At 48.6% G+C, this 5,643-nt stretch overlaps 1 pseudogene; it reads left to right on the top strand.

The window, feature by feature from the left end:
• The window catches only part of LOC105509282, a 51,926-nt pseudogene that overhangs the window by 12,303 nt on the left and 33,980 nt on the right, over positions 1-5,643 (top strand).

The raw sequence follows: 5,643 nt of genomic DNA, 5'->3' as shown, positions 1-5,643 counted from the left end.
TATTTTTGACAACTAAATAACTTTTCCCTCTCCTTGGGATTTAAGGTCATGCAGCCTCCACGACTCCTCCCACCTACATTGCCTCAACATTCTCCCACATCAGCTGGCTCAGGATTACAAAAATATTTAGAAGAAAGACTAAACAGAACCAGGTCTTTAGGGGTGGTGTGGAGATGGGGAACAAGGAGATCATGGGTTCAGTTTTGAATATGTGGATTTTGTGATACACTGGAGACATCCAAGTAGGGATGACAAGGGACAATTTATATGTTGGTCTGGAACCCAGCAGAGGGAGCAGATATAAATGCTGAAGACACGGGATGCAGGTGGCAACTGAAAGCATGGCAGCAGATGAGAATGTAGTGAGGAAGAGCAGAGGAGGTAGGATGGAGCTTTGAAGAACATCAACATTCAGTGCCTGGTAAAGGATGCTCAACCATAATGGAGAAGACAGAGGACAAGCGTCCAGAGCATGAGGAGTTGAGCCAGGACATTCTTGTTTCAAGTAAGCCAAGGGGGAGCTGTTTCAAGGAGATAGGTCTGAAAGTGTCCAGGACTTTAGCAACGTGGAGAATGTCCATGATGCCCTCCATGAGAGCTGTTTGTTGGAGACAATGGGGAAGAATCCAAATAGGGGTGGGTTGAAGAGGGAGAGGATGGGGAGAAGGAACAGTGATCAAGAGTACAGGCAACCTTTGAAGAAGTGTGGCAGCCAAGGGGAGGAGACAGGCGAAGGAAGCCACAAGGGAATGTGGGGCCAAGGTTGTTGTGATGGTGGTTGTGTTTCAAAACACAGGTGGAATTTAAGCATATTTTAAAGATCCAAGACAGTAAAATGCAGGGTGAGGGGAAAGGCAACTAAAGCAAGGCTAAGTTAAGGCAAGGGAGGTCCATGGCGAGTAGGGGGTTGGGTTGGTGGCAAAATTTAAGGAGACGCTCATTCCTTAAAGGGCAGGGCCAGCGTTTGCCCAATGCTGAGAGCATGTGCCTCCTTAATTTTGCATCCTAGAAGCCTGACTGGCTTCACCCGGGCCAGAGCCCAGAACTGAGATCTTGGAGTCCTTGAGGTGATAGCTCCAGAGTACAAGGGTGACTCTCAGAGTGTTACCCTTTTCCAAAAAAAAAAAAACTTGACAAGGAAAGTTATAACCAAACTTGTAAGACTTGAAAGAACTCTAGAGGCCACTTCCTCCTGTGGCTTTTCAGGATGTCTTTAGCTGTGAAACACTTCCTTTAATCTCATGTGGAGGCCCAATAAGTAAAACAGGAAACGCAGACGGCTCTAGCGGAAGCTGGGAGCCAGGAGCCTTGAGCTCTGGTCGCTGCAACACCCGGGTCCACAGAAAGCTTAAGCTGCATGGATCACAGTTTGCAAACCTCTGGGCTGGTTCAAGATTTCCATATATTCATTTGTGAGTTCACTCCAGCTTTCAGTGCAGCCTCTGAGGCTGTGGGGGAGGCTCAGCAAAGGGAAGCCCGACAACAGCCTTGCATCTGTAGAATTGTCTCATAGGTTTCATAGGTGGACTTTGCTTCTACTAACCTGACACATTTAAATTAAATTTATTTATCTCTGCCCTGCCTTGTTCCCCAAAGGATTTGAGGTAGTGTACCAAGATATACATGAGACACAAGATAAAGCACCTAATAACATAAACAAGGAGATAGTAAAATAAGGAAAGGGAAGTTAAAGGAAGAGAGGCTTAGATCTGGGATTTGCTCAGAGTCCCAGCCACTTGCTGCAAAGTGGTCACAGATTTGACTCTAAGTTTTCTAACAATTAAAGCAAACAATGCATCTAGTGGACGAAGGCCAGATAATTGAGGATTCATTTGTCCATTTAAAAACAACACCATCAAGAAGATTAGAGTTAAAGCCACGAAAATAGAATTTGATTTGCAAAATTTTAATTTACTCCTGACGTTCTAAGGATGTTCCCAAGGTATAAAGCAAGGTAATCTGTCATGGAGGAGGTCTGACCATATGTTGACGGGTCAGAAGCTACCCTGTGTTAAAAGAGCTATGCCTACTAACTCCTCTCTTCCAGAATATTCTGGGTCCTTGAGATACAAGTGTGGAGGCCATGACAAGAAGAGAAAGTGCAGTTCAAGATGGTTGTCCCTGGGGTGCTGAGAGACTGGGGGTCTGTGTGTGACAGGTGCACCTTGCCAACTCTTAAGGTCTCAGTTAACCTTTTTTGACTCCAGGAATTCACCCAGGAGCGTTGGCTCTTGATACAGTCTCCTATATCCACTTTCTCCTATGAAGCAATATTTTCCACTATATTTATTCATGAATTATTTTATTCATCAAACATTTATTAATGTCTACCATATGCCATTTATTTTCACATCCGCTATCTCACTCAATCCTCAGACAATCTTACCCACATGAATCTTCCCATTTTATAGATGGGAAAGTTGAGGCTTAAAGAAGTTAAAGTGGCCGGGCACGGTGGCTCAAGCCTGTAATCCCAGCACTTTGGGAGGCCCAGACGGGTGGATCGCGAGGTCAGGAGATCGAGACCATCCTGGCTAACACCGTGAAACCCTGTCTCTACTAAAAAATACAAAAAACTAGCTGGGCGAGGTGGCGGGTGCCTGTAGTCCCAGCTATTCGGGAGGCTGAGGCAGGAGAATGGCGTAAACCCGGGAGGCGGAGCTTGCAGTGAGCTGAGATCCAGCCACTGCGCTCCAGCCTGGGCGACAGAGCGGGACTCCGTCTCAAAAAAAAAAAGAAGTTAAAGTAACTAATTCAGGATTTCACAGCTAGTAAGTGCTAGAGCTTAGCTTTCAGCCAAATCTCTTCACCCCCAGCCTGGTGCCTTTTGCGTTGTATCATAGAACCACCTGAGCTGAACACATCAAGTCTGAGGATCAGAGATTGCTAGTGGCTCCCAACCCAGCTGATATCTGAGAACCAGGAAAACCAAACCAGAGGACCAAGAGGCTTGTTGGAGTGAAAGGGAAGTCTGCTGTCTTGAGATGGTAGGATTAGAATCGGTATCCTTGTGTGCAAAATTCAAGCAATAATCTCTCCTTTGCAGGTTTGTGCTATTGTTTAGAGCCACTATGTACATGTGTGCAGGTCGTTCACTGCACAACTCTAGACGGTACCACTCATAGCAGCAGCAGCGTGGATTTGTATTTTACTATTATGGTCTTCAAGTAGGTAGCAAGAAAATGTACCAAAGAGTAGGCATATTTTCCTAATTTGTACATAGATGCCCAGTATCAGCAGGAGTGCTGGTGTGTGCCTCACAGGTGTATGTTTAGCGACTGGCACAGAGAAAGCCCTTGATAAATGTTAGTTTCCCATATCTCCTTCTGTAATATGAGAACCATCAAACTTGCTCAACCCGCCTTACCATGCAGTTTTGAAGATCAAATAAAATAATAGAATTGAAAGTGTTTTCATAGACACACTGGGCCACTGTTGAGTACAAGTATAGAGAATTAATGGTTTGGCTAAGGAAGTTGAGGGAAGGCTCTGGCACCAAGGCACTGAGACATCAAGGCTAGGTCCCAGTCCACGCAGGGAACAGGTTCTGTGCTTCCCACGGAGTCCACTGCCAGCTTGGGCTTCTGCAGTGGAGTTGGGAGCAGGGCCCCTGTGCCAAGCAGAGGGAGCTCTGACGCTCACTGGCAGAGGAGACAGGCAGAAGTAGAGGCTCCCTGGACCCTCACATAAAAGCGGTTCGCAGGGAGGGAGGAAGAGAAGGGGAAGCATAATATCCACAGAGCAGCGGGAGATGCAGAAAGCAGACAGAGACGGAAAGATAAATGAGAGGGAGAGAGGTAAGGAAAGAGAGCAAGGGAGAGGCTGAGAGGGATGGAGCAGGGCGGCCAGAAAACAGAGAGTGAGAGCAGGATGAGATGGAGACAAGGACAGAAGAAAGGAGAGAGAGGCGACCTGAGGAAGACCCAGGAAAGAGGTGAGCGAGTGTGCCTGTGTGTGCATGTATGTGTGCATGCGTGTGTGTGCACGTGTGTGCAGGTGAGAAAGGCGGGGGGAGGAAAGAAGAGGAAAGAGGAGGGGAAAGGAGGGTCCTGAAGGAAAGGGGACGGAAAATGAGAGACTGGAGGTCCAGTTTCAGCTCTTCTCTCTACTGTCTCTGGAAGGTCCCTTACCATTCCTAGTCTCAGTTTCCTCAACCATGAAGCGTGGATAATAATCTTTACTTCTCCCTGCCCTTCCTCCACCCTCCTCAGTGCCACCCACTCCTTGGACTGCCGCAGGCACCAGGAGATGACAGATGTCAGTCTTTGGAGTTTGGCTGATGTGGGGAATGCCGCTATGTTCCTGAGAAACGTGAGTTTTTCTACACAGCCTGGCGGGCTTTGTGCAGCCCGTTGATTTGGCTGGGCTCAGGGAAGTCCCAGTGCCTCTGTTACAGGGCCTGGCAAGAGGACCATTAAGATGGGGGCTTTGTCTGGATCTAGGGGGGCTAGATTCCTTTCACTGCTTCCTTTCACCAAATGGGAAAGCCAGTTCTGGGATGTTTTCTCGCAACTACCCTGAAACTCTCAGACAGCCGTCAGGTGCCTTCCCTACGTGGGCTCCACCGCACCTGGGTTTTGGGACTTAGGAGTGGTTGACAAGGAGGTAACTGTAGAATAGAAGCCTCAGAAATCAGATGGAGGTGGCTGGCATTTCTCCTCTCTTTTCTGAGTGTGAAGAGGCCATAAAACAATTAGAGCTCCATGTTGTTCTCCCCACAGAGGAGGGCGGGTGTCTCTGCCTTGTTGAGTGTAATCAGCACCGAGATAAGGGTTCCCCTGCAACTGTAGGAGAAGATAGGCTGCTCCATAAACCTGGGTCACCAGCAGGGCACAGGGGTGAAAAGGTAAAGGGAGGAGCCGTGGCACCTCGTGCTGTCCCAGGGAAAGCCTCCAGCTGGAATTCTGACCTGATGGGGAGGGCCGCAGGCCCCTCAGCCTGAGTACCTTCTTCTACCATGGGGCTTGTCCCAGATTTGGGGAAGATGCCTGGCGGGTGGGCATCAGAGGTTAACCCACTTCTCACCAACAGCCAGGGTTGACTGTAAGTCTGGAGGCATAGGGACAGGCAGACCATTTGTCATTGAACCATTTCTGTTCTAAGTCTGAGCCTCTGCCACCCTGCCCCTCCCCCAGGGCCAACTACACCATCACTACCTTCCCCCTCCCCTGCTTCATTCAGCCTCAGGAGCCACAGGGGGTCCCTAGGACTCTGCTCTAGCTACTGTCTACATCAGCCCTGCTTGGACAGTGCCCGGGTCCTGCTGGTGGTTAAATATTCTGAATGCCTCCCCTGCCAACAACCCTGATTTCCTGAGCGTGAAGATCTTAGAGGAGAATGGCTCCATCTGTATTTGAAAGCAGGAGGCCAGGGAGAGGACAGAAGAAGGAACAGCCCTTTCGCCTGCCCCTGGGGAGTGACTGTGCCTCTCATCAAATGCTTTCTTTCATTTAATCCTAACCGCAGGGAAGTGGCACTGCTCTTTGAGAATAACAAGAAAGAGAAAGTAATTTACCAAATCTCCTTCTCTGTGTCTTAAGAAGAGACTTTGGCAAACTGAAGGTGAAGGGTGAAAGCCCACACTCTCAGCCATCCTGATCTGGAAAAGAATTCCAGATCGAACATCAGGGCCTGGTCGCAGCC

This window comes from Colobus angolensis, unplaced genomic scaffold (genome assembly GCF_000951035.1).
Source record: "Colobus angolensis palliatus isolate OR3802 unplaced genomic scaffold, Cang.pa_1.0 Scaffold173, whole genome shotgun sequence".
NCBI lineage: Eukaryota > Metazoa > Chordata > Mammalia > Primates > Cercopithecidae > Colobus > Colobus angolensis.
This window is presented reverse-complemented; position numbering and strand designations above follow the sequence as displayed.